Raw genomic sequence first — 12,518 nt, forward strand, 5'->3', positions numbered from 1 at the left:
TGCACTTATCTCGATGGAAATGTCAGCGTTTATAAGTATTTAATATCTTCCAAAACAATAAACGCTGTAAGAAATACTTGAGACGACACATCGGTAAATGATATGTCTCTTTCGTTTACTGAATAAATCAAACAACATTTTTTTATGTCGCGTTATTTTGTAGTCAAGAAACAAAACATGTTTATGGTGGTAGATCGACACAGGGCCAACGTAAACCAATTTCCATTATAGGTGAATTGCACATATCTTTTAGTCACTCTTGATACACTCGGGACCACATTTTTCCATGTCTCCGAAGATGGTGTGATGACTGATATATTTTGTTATGAATATTATTTCCCAACATTCCCCTAGGAATTGCAGATTGACTCACCAGTGATATGAGAACCTACAAACCTCGTAAAGACGTGAAGCGATTTCTGTCAATTTTTTCACTTCTGAGGCAAGTAATGCTTGTTAAGGGACCTTTCGGTGGAATTTGTCGCGAGAAATACGTTTGGCGATAGCCCAAGGCCGTTAGTGGACAATAACTGACTATTAACCTATGGGTGAACCCTATAAGGCTGATGAAATGAAAACACAAAGCAACTTGTGGTATCCGATTTAATCACAGTGAAAAGGAATATGATATTTATTTTGTTACGCTGTTAACTGGCTTCCTTTCGACCTTCACGTGAGCATGTGACCTGTATAATGATTATTGTTTTCTTACTTTCTTGTCGATCATACATCATTATAATTGTCATTTCACCTGAAATGAAGTTAATAACTTAATGGAGAAAGACAAAGGTAAAAAAACTGCTGGTATCGAGACAGGTACAATTATTTGACGTTGTCGCAGTAAATGACGCGTTCTGGGACATAAAACCATAGCTAGTTCCGGTCCCTGTATACTGAGTGCTTCGGGCCGTCAAATACAACATATCGGATTTAAATACGACCTCTGTTTAACCCTTTTCTTGGAATTATCTGGTGTCGTATGTCTGTCCTTACTTCATATTTTACCTCACGTTTGTCATAATTACAAAGAAATCTGTACCTGTCGTGGACAGAAGTGATTCGTGATAGTTTACAGCGTTTGGCTCCTGGATAGATAATCATCTAAAGCGGAAGTCGTACTGAGGACTTCACGTCGTTTGTAAATCAATATATCGGCTGTATCGATAGCCTTCGACGCTAAAATGTAGAAAAGATTCACTATTACATATTTCCCATGGGTATACTTTCCATGCGTGAAAATATATTAATATATTGTCATAGGAGTGAAATATACATATTTAACAGGAAACTTTTATATTTCTGTTTTAAAAAGTAAATATTAAAGAACAATTCAAAGATAAAAGATATCAGTGTTCAAAAAGGTATCGGAGAGTTCAAAATTACTACAAAAGTAACGCTAATATTGTTGTAGACTCAACTTTGCAGAGCTTCATCACTTATCAGACACAGTCTCCTGATGAGACATAAATGTGTGATTATACAAAGTCTCCTGATGATACACAATATCCTGATGAGACACAGTTTCCTGATGAGACATAAATTCGTGTTATACAAAGACTCCTGATAATACACAGCCTCCTGAATATACACTGTCTCCTGATGAGACACACTCTCCTGATGAGACACACTCTCCTGTTGAGACACAATCTCCTGATGAGACATAAACCCGTGTGATACTCTGTATCCCGATGAGACACAATTTCCTGATGAGACACTGTCTCCTGATGAGACACACTCTCCTGATGAGACACAATCTCCTGTTGAGACACAATCTCCTGATGAGACATAAATCCGTGTGATACTCTGTATCCCGATGAGACACAATTTCCTGATGAGACACTGTCTCCTGATGAGACACACTCTCCTGATGAGACACACTTTCCTGATGAGACAATCTCCTGATGAGACACACTCTCTTGATGAGACACAGTCTCCTGATGAGACACGCTCTCTTGATGAGACACACTCTCCTGATGACACAATCTCCTGATGAGACACACTCTCCTAATGAGGCACAATTTCCTGCTGAGACACAGTCTACTGACGAGACACAATTTCCTGATGAAACACGATCTCCTGATGAGAGACACAATCTCCTGATGAGACGCAATCTCCTGATGACACACTGTCTCCTGGTGAGACACAATCTCCTGATGAGACGCAATCTCCTGATGAGACACTGTTTCCTGGTAAGATACAGTCTCCTGATGAGATACAATCTCCTGATGAGACGCAATCTCCTGATGAGACACAATCTCTTGATGAGACAATCTCCTGATGAGACACCCAGTGGTCATTGTTTCCTTGTCTATGTAATTGAGGTCCTTGTAGTACTAACCTACTGTTGGTTGATAGTGCACTTCATGTTAACTGCGAAGAAAGCACTGAAGACGATACAAATAAGAGAGAAAGCGTGTATTGTTAGAGGTACAATGTATTTATCATTGACAGAATGAAGATTATGGAAAAGATGTACGCTAATTCCGTAGCAAAAATGGCTTCCACTAGACAAAGTAGAGCTTCGAAACGACATATAGAGCAGGGAACTGGAACCTATGTTACTGTTAGGGAAACGTTAATGATCAACGAAAGTCATCAAATGATGTCTATATAACACCAAACAAAACGCTATATATACAAGATGTATATCTGAAAACGATGTCCACATGCGACAGTATCACCTACAAATAAATCAAATCAAATGATGTCTCGAAAATAAACATTCAAAGAACTAAATTGAACACACTATTGTGTCTACTTGGAGGACAGAGTAATATGTGATTTTTTTTCTCTGTGAGAAATGTAAATCCGCGTTTTGATCACTGATATCAATTGCAATTTTGAATGACCAACTATTTTATTACATCAAAACAATCATGGATGGTCGGGTGGTGCAGTGGTAACGCACTCGCCTTTCACCTAGCCGTCCGGGTTCGATTCCCGAGAAGGACGTGAAAAAGATAAGGGGTCCCACAATAAGACTCCTCGCGTGTTTACATCCGGGCCAACAAGAATGATTAGTATAAGATAAAATAACATGTTTCGCAATTGTTGTGAAATAAATAAAGTTTTAAGTACATAGTTAAACCGGTTATTTCTTGTGCACACATGAAAATAGGTTTAGCTTTACACATATATTTTGATATTTACTGTATGGGTAAGATACAAAGTACACTCAAATGTTTACATCGTTAATATACATCTACCAATATGTCAAACAAAGGAACAAGACAGCTAGAAGAAGCATATTTGCATACTACCCATCTCAAATTCTCAGATACGATCACCATGGCATTTCGATCAATATCACATTAATTTTGAAGCTCGTTTTATTTTTCTATATATGGTGATGGCAATGTGCTCCGTTACCGCCATCTTGAAACGCTCCCTCCTTACCTACTACCGTTCTGATCTCCCGCAGCGTCACTACGTTTTTTATTCTGTCAGTGCTATATTTGTGTATGGTATATCGATATGGTTGAGAGCCGACGGGGGCCGAGAATAATCCCCTTCCTGCTGAATTCATTCTCGCCCCCTATCGGCTGTCGCTATACATGTCTTGATAGAGTAAAACAAACTCGTGGGGATAAGAATGTCTGAATCTTGGCGCTAAATAATTCGAAAGACGGATCCGAAATTTAAAGATTTACGATAGAAGATTCCAAGCATTTTGTTTACTGCTTTATCAGTAGTGGTAATTATCAATACCTTCAGAGTGATATGATAAAAATGAGCCATCAGTCCCTCATATCATACCAGCGAAATTAATCTGATCTTACTTCCTTAACGAACAATCAAATTGTAGATTCAGCACATATAATGACATTTAGGTATTATATCTGATAAGTGTGTAGTTCATACATTGACCTACGTGATATTTCTGACAATTATATCATCTGCAGATGTCGAGCAGAGTCCCCAACAATAAATCAATACTACCTTCTTTAATGATAATGATAGACCAGCAATGGACTCGAGTATTAACGTGCATTCGTTACGATCGAAAATACAATAACAAAACACGTGTTGAAGACGAGACACAATAATCTGATGAGTGCTCTTGGCGAACACGAGGTGTGTTTGACCGAGTCTTGGAATCGGCGCTGAACCAGTGCTCTACTTACCCAGTTTATAACGTAGTAGAGAGACATTATCACTTTGCATGGTTTCTTAACCTTGTTGCATAAATGTTCGTTTGCTCCTTCCTATCCCGTTAATGCAATTTTGAGTAAGGGGCTTCTTTCAAAATTACAGCAAAGAGAGGTTTCCCAACAAAGACGTTCGGTGTTACTCGTCAGGCGTATAAATCAATCTCTGGCTAAGTTTCAGAGAAACCAACAAAGTGACAGGGGCTCTTATATTAATGGCAGCCAAGGAATTTCCGTAGCGGAAGAATTGCGTGAAAATCTGTTGTCCAGGATGAATTGTTAACGCCGTTACAATTACAATAGATACAGCAATTTATAAAACTTACGTATATTTCAGAATGAGATGTTTACTAACATATAACGAGGGAAGTCGATTTTATGGATGATTGATGTTGGTAAAAGGCGTTATGCATGAGTAATTTTGGGCTACTTTCTCTTTCCGTTGAAAATCGGTGCAGATATATCAATGACCTGGGATAGGAAGTCAGTTTGGCAGAAAGAGTTCAAAGAGAAAAAAATACCAATAAGAAAACTGTTGGTATTCAAGGAAAGCGATGTTGACGATGGTCCGTGATACATCTGCACATTGTAGAATATAACTGTCTTTCAGGTGTACATTTCTTTATGGTGTAAAAACGGCATATGACAGATATGCTAATCTCAGATATTTTCCTGGAAGAATGGAATATTTCGTTATATTTTCACGTTGGAATCTTATTATTCGTCATTTCTTAAGAATATGTAACATATCAGTTCCTAATACGAACGATTCTTGAAGACCTTCGATACTTTTTTCTGATTTCCTGACTTGCCTTTGTGCAGTTACCCTGTGATAAGACTGTGTTATCTCACTTACACGTACAGCATCTTACTGAACATCTGAAATACTGTCGCTTCGTGCTGTACCAAAATACAATACAACGTCAAAGTGAGAATGCTACACCAGTCTCTCTGATATTGATAATTGTTTTGTAAACACCAACAAAAATTCATTCTTTCCCTAATTGCAGCAAAAATACAGACTTCCATATGTGAGATAATAAACAAATCTTGTATTACACGACGTGTGTGCACTCTCCTTTTTTTCTTGGCAAAGAAATTTGATGCCAAAGATAGTAGGTTTTAGTTATTTAAAGCTGTAGTGTCTGAAAATAAGTCGAACATTACCATGACAATGCGATGCGACGTCATACTTTGACGAGATCGCGTGACATGCCCGTGTTCATAGCCACAAAATTAAATGAACTTTACACAGATTCAGTAAGGTAAGAAAAAAGTGTAATCTCCGAAAAAATATGTACTTGGCAAACCACTAAAATAAAAAAAAATGAAACAAAATCAACATTGAACAGGGATTAATCAACCATTCATTATACCACTCAAAGAATTAGCAATATTCGATATATCACTGTTATAATCAAGTTTTCAAACATGTATCGTTTATGAAGTAAATTACATTTCTTGTTAAAAATGGCATATAAAAAGTTAAGTACGAGGTAATTGACGAAATGAAAGGAAAAATGAACGGATAAAAAGTAAATAGGGATATTTGGCCAGCGGCGGGTTTCTGTGTATCATCAATTAGATTATTAGCGGAGTCAGATATACCGCACTTTGCGGATAGAAGTTCATTCAATGATAAGTAGCATGTCATGTGCATTATATCGCCTTAATCAAGACTGTAAGAAGAAAGACATGCTATGGGTGTTATAGTGTGACAGAAGGTTCAGATTGAGTTTTGTACTTTGTATTGTACATACAACAGGTTATAGTATGGAAAGGTCGACTATTGTAGTCTGTGTGACCATGACCACCTAGAGTTGAGTATAGGATGGAAGGGTCCAGTATTGTAGTCTTTGTGACCATGACTACCTAGAGTGGAGTATAGGGTGGAAGGGTCCAAGTATTTTAGTCTGTGTGACCAAAGCTACCTAGAGTTGAGTATAGGGTAAAAGGGTCCAGTACTGTAGTCTTTGTGACCAAACCTACCTAGAGTGGAGTATAGGATGGAAGGGTCCAGTATTGTAGTCTGTGTGACCAAAGCTACCTAGAGTCTGTGTGACCAGTATAGTATAGGATGGAAGTCTGTGTGTCCTAGAGTTGAGTATTTGTAGTCTGTGTGACCATGACTACCTAGAGTTGAGTATAGGATGGAAGGGTCCAGTATTGTAGTCTGTGTAGTACCTATTGAGTCTGTGTGACCAAAGTAGAGTATAGGGTAAAAGGGTCCCTGTAGTCTTTGTGACCAAACCTACCTTATAAGGTGAACCAAGTTTTGTAGTCTGTGTGACTACCTAGAGTTGAGTATAGGATGGAAGGGTCCAGTATTGTAGTCTGTGTGACCATGACTACCTAGAGTTGAGTATAGGATGGAAGGGTCCAGTATTGTAGTCTGTGTGACCAAAGCTACCTAGAGTTGAGTATAGGGTAAAAGGGTCCAGTACTGTAGTCTTTGTGACCAAACCTACCTAGAGTGGAGTATAAGGTGGAAGGGTCAAGTATTGTAGTCTGTGTGACCAAAGCTACCTAGAGTGGAGTATAGGATGGAAGGTCCAGTATTGTAGTCTGTGTGACCATGACTACCTAGAGTTGAGTATAGGATGGAAGGGCCCAGTTTTGTAGTCTGTGTGACCATGACTACCTGGAGTTGAGTATAGGATGGAAGGGTCCAGTATTGTAGTCTGTGTGACCATGACTACCTAGAGAGTGGAGTCTGTGTAGGATGGATAGGAGCTACCTAGAGTGTGTGACCATGACTACCTAGAGTTGAGTATAGGATGGAAGGGCCCAGTATTGTAGTCTGTGTGACCATGACTACCTAGAGTGGAGTATAGGATGGAAGGGTCCAGTATTGTAGTCTGTGTGACCAAAGCTACCTAGAGTGGAGTATAGGATGGAAGGGTCCAGTATTGTAGTCTGTGTGACCAAAGCTACCTGGAGTTGAGTATAGGATGGAAGGACCCAGTATTGTAGTCTGTGTGACCAAAGCTACCTGGAGTTGAGTATAGGATGGAAGGGTCCAGTATTGTAGTCTGTGTGACCAAAGCTACCTAGAGTGGAGTATAGGATGGAAGGACCCAGTATTGTAGTCTGTGTGACCATGACTACCTAGAGTGGAGTATAGGATGGAAGGGTCCAGTATTGTAGTCTGTGTGACCATGACTACCTAGAGTGGAGTATAGGATGGAAGGGCCCAGTATTGTAGTCTGTGTGACCATGACTACCTAGAGTGGAGTATAGGATGGAAGGACCCAGTATTGTAGTCTGTGTGACCAAAACTACCTGGAGTGGAGTATAGGATGGAAGGTCCAGTATTGTAGTCTGTGTGACCATGACTACCTAGAGTGGAGTATAGGGTGGAAGGGCCCAGTATTGTAGTCTTTGTGACCAAAGCTACCTAGAGTGGAGTATAGGATGGAAGGGTCCAGTATTGTAGTCTGTGTGACCATGACTACCTAGAGTTGAGTATAGGATGGAAGGGTCAAGTATTGTAGTCTGTGTGACCAAAGCTACCTGGAGTGGAGTATAGGATGGAAGGGCCCAGTATTGTAGTCTGTGTGACCATGACTACCTAGAGTGGAGTATAGGGTGGAAGGGCCCAGTATTGTAGTCTGTGTGACCAAAGCTACCTGGAGTGGAGTATAGGATGGAAGGGCCCAGTATTGTAGTCTGTGTGACCAAAGCTACCTGGAGTGGAGTATAGGATGGAAGGACCCAGTATTGTAGTCTGTGTGACCAAAACTACCTAGAGTGGAGTATAGGATGGAAGGGCCCAGTATTGTAGTGTTTGTGACCAAAGCTTCCTAATGTTTATTAAAAGGTGGTAAGGATCTGATATTGAAGTGACTTTGACAAAAGCTTTAAAAAGTAGAATAAAGGCCGGTAAGGGTCCGATATTACCCGATTATGACACCAAGACAGACCTACCGCCCTCAATATTTGTTTTTCGACACTAGATTGGTTCTGCAACCTTGACATAATGACTGACTTTGGATATTTGGTTTCCACACAACGGTGGACCTTAGTTATTTGGTTTCTACACAAGAATTGACCTTCAACACTTGGACATCTGGTTTCGACACAAGGATTGTCATTTTATTGTTTGAAGAACAATGGTACATGCAGTTAATAAATAAGTTTGACAAGTAACCACGGCCAAAATGCATAATATTATCTTTACGACTGAAAAGAAACTAAAAAAAATAGTTTGTGTCTACTAACCGACAATATGGTACGTATTCGGTTTATCTAAATGAATCTTGTTTCTCGGCTGACTGAAAGTAAAATGACATCTTAGATACCATGTTCTACAGAATAATTTGTACTACACAATAGTATGGAGAAGGCTGTGGACATTGTAAGTTGATACCCTACGAAGCATTGGCCAGTATTCCTATGGTCACTGACATCTGACTACCAGAATCCATCTTGATATGCTATTCCCAAACCATACCAATGACCGTTTCTCTGAACACTGACCGCTTCTTTTACGTATCTCATGTGTTGTACAACGTAATTGCCCAACCCGATAGCAAGCATTTACATTGACACAATTCGTAATATGTATGAGACCTTGACCAACTTAAGTGTGTAACATGAGGAGTTAACCACGGGAACTCCCGATTGCTTAACCTGGTGTCTATCTCCGTAGGATAGGAAAGCATTGATGGAATAGTATTGTCACCGAGACCAAAATCAGGTCGTATCACAAGGCCATGTGAGGACATTCCATCGTCATAAAAAGTAAAAACTAAATCAGTGAACACTAAAGTAATGAACTTCAACCTTACAACTCTGTTGACTTTCAGTTAATTTCACCGTCAGAAAGTGAACAGACTGTCACAGTTAATATCACTATCAGGAAGTGAACAGACTGTCACAGTTAATATCACTATCAGAAAGTGAACAGACTGTCACAGTTAATATCACCGTCAGAAAGTGAACAGATTGTCACAGTTAATATCACTATCAGAAAGTGAACAGACTGTCACAGTTAATATCACCGTCAGAAAGTGAACAGATTGTCACAGTTAATATCACCGTCAGAAAGTGAACAGACTGTCACAGTTAATATCACTATCAGGAAGTGAACAGACTGTCACAGTTAATATCACCGTCAGAAAGTGAACAGATTGTCACAGTTAATATCACCATCAGAAATTGAACAGACTGTCACAGTTAATATCACTATCAGGAAGTGAACAGACTGTCACAGTTAATATCACCGTCAGAAAGTGAACAGACTGTCACAATTAATATCACCATCAGAAATTGAACAGACTGTCACAGTTAATATCACCGTCAGAAAGTGAACAAATTGTCACAGTTAATATCACCATCAGAAATTGAACAGACTATCACAGTTAATATCACTATCAGGAAGTGAACAGACTGTCACAGTTAATATCACCGTCAGAAAGTGAACAGATTGTCACAGTTAATATCACCATCAGAAAGTGAACAGATTGTCACAGTTAATATCACCGTCAGAAAGTGAACAAATTGTCACAGTTAATATCACCATCAGAAATTGAACAGACTGTCACAGTTAATATCACTATCAGGAAGTGAACAGACTGTCACAGTTAATATCACTATCAGGAAGTGAACAGACTGTCACAGTTAATATCACCGTCAGAAATTGAACAGACTGTCACAGTTAATATCACCGTCATAAAGTGAACAGACTGTCACAGTTAATATCACCGTCAGAAAGTGAACAAATTGTCACAGTTAATATCACCGTCAGAAAGTGAACAAATTGTCACAGTTAATATCACCATCAGACAGTGAACAGACTGTCACAGTTAATATCACTATCAAACAGTGAACAGACTGTCACAGTTAATATCACCGTCAGAAAGTGAACAGACTGTCACAATTAATATCACTATCAGGAAGTGAACAGACTCTCACAGTCAATATCACCATCAGAAATTGAACAAATTGTCACAGTTAATATCACCGTCAGAAAGTGAACAGACTGTCACAGTTAATATCACTATCAAACAGTGAACAGACTGTCACAGTTAATATCACTATCAGACAGTGAACAGACTGTCACAGTTAATATCACTATCAAACAGTGAACAGACTGTCACAGTTAATATCACTATCAGAAATTGAACAGACTGTCACAGTTAATATCACCGTCAGAAAGTGAACAGACTGTCACAATTAATATCACTATCAAACAGTGAACAGACTGTCACAGTTAATATCACTATCAGGAAGTGAACAGACTGTCACAGTTAATATCACTATCAGAAAGTGAAAGTCTTCTGTCTTAGTTAGTATCACCACCAGAAAAGTCTATTATCTAGTGACTTATTATGAAAAACAAAGCTTAGGATGCTCACATTCTAAAGATTGTTTTAGAAATCACATTCTAAGGACTGTGTAAGATTGATGCCACCGTCAGAAATCACATTCTAAGGACTGTGTTAGATTGATGCCACCGTCAGAAATCACATTCTAAGGACTGTGTAAGATTGATGACACCGTCAGAAATCACATTCTAAGGACTGTGTAAGATTGATGCCACCGTCAGAAATCACATTCTAAGGACTGCGTTAGGTTGATGCCACCGTCAGAAATCACATTCTAAGGACTGTGTTAGATTGATGCCACCGTCAGAAATCACATTCTAAGGACTGTGTTGATTGATGCCACCGTCAGAAATCACATTCTAAGGACTGTGTTAGATTGATGCCACCGTCAGAAATCACATTCTAAGGACTGTGTTAGATTGATGCCACCGTCAGAAATCACATTCCAAGGACTGTGTTAGAATGATGCCACCGTCAGAAATCACATTCCAAGGACTGTGTTAGATTGATGCCACCGTCAGAAATCACATTCCAAGGACTGTGTTAGATTGATGCCACCGTCAGAAATCACATTCCAAGGACTGTGTTAGAATGATGCCACCGTCAGAAATCACATTCCAAGGACTGTGTTAGATTGATGCCACCGTCAGAAATCACATTCCAATGACTGTGTTAGATTGATGCCACCGTCAGAAATCACATTCCAAGGACTGTGTTAGATTGATGCCACCGTCAGAAATCACATTCTGATGATTGCTTGTGTTTCATGCCACCGTTAAAGAATGAAAATGGCTGTAGAAAAGATTGTCAGAAAGCACAAAGCATTGTGAGATCAGAGTAGAGGTACAATATTAAAAGGACACTTAAAACGAAACGTTTTATCTAAAATAAGCAATGATGTGATCTGAAGGACATTGTCCCACTGTCTTCACAATCTACCGTAGGTTTGATTAGAACACGTTTCTCTATAATAAATTTAGAAAGATGCTGGCAACTTCCATGATGGGAATTAACGGAACCCTAGGTCAAATTAAATAACAGTATATATGTGTAATCTAGAATGAAAGCGACTAACATTAGTGTGTATGCGAAACTTGTAATTAGATGTCTTCAGCAGTAAGTCACATACAGCTTAAAGTGATTTCATCAGTACATTGGACTCTCATGAACGACCTTTTAAACATGAAATATCGCGCCATAAAACAATTAAGAAAAGCCTTACAAGCCTTGTTTAAATGAGAAGATTTCTCAGTCTGGCGCTAGGCCCAGCACGGCGGCTGTACGTAAGGCTTCGGCTTGTAAGTCGTATACTACCAGCGGGTGACATTTGAGGAAACGGTCAATGCCGTTTAGTGTTAGGTCAGTCCTGATCTCAGAGGCACAAATCAATTACACTGGTAAGCTGTAGACAATCTGACATTAAAAGTTGTTTGCGAAATTCAAAAGCGTAGTCTCGTTTTCTGTGATTGAGTTAGTGACGGACACAACGCGCCTGTGACAAGCTTTTAGCTGGATCTCAACACCCTTAGTTCTACAATGTCAGCACAATTCCTTCATCACTGCGCTACTGTTACCAGTGTAGTGTAGCTATCGCGTCATCAGCAAACCAGTAATTATATTATCAACTACAAATCTATTATTCAAACAATTACATTTTCTTATTTTTTCATCCAAACTCACTGTTTGATGGAAAATCTGTTCTAAATTATGTCCAGTCAAACAACGAGTCTATCCCTTCACTCAAAATCCACGAGAACCTGTTTGTATGGTAGAATTTTCCCGTAAAAAAGACATATTCCTAAAAACATTGATAATTGATAAATGTCATCGATGTGAAAGAACATTTGTTTACAATTTCATTAGTTGTCATAATTATTAGTATCGTCAAGATATTTGATGTGAGATTTTTTGTCTAACGGCAACAATGGCTTCCAAATGCGTATGCTTGGGGTTTATATCATTTGCTAAGTCCATAAGCAAGCTCAAGTAAGATTTAGGCTTCGTTAAGTTCTCTCAGAAAATATATCTTAGAAGCAGTAAA

The sequence above is a fragment of the Ylistrum balloti genome, unplaced genomic scaffold (genome assembly GCF_031769215.1).
Source record: "Ylistrum balloti isolate Yb309-2 unplaced genomic scaffold, AGI_CSIRO_Ybal_v1 Utg370190, whole genome shotgun sequence".
Taxonomy (NCBI): Eukaryota; Metazoa; Mollusca; class Bivalvia; order Pectinida; family Pectinidae; genus Ylistrum; species Ylistrum balloti.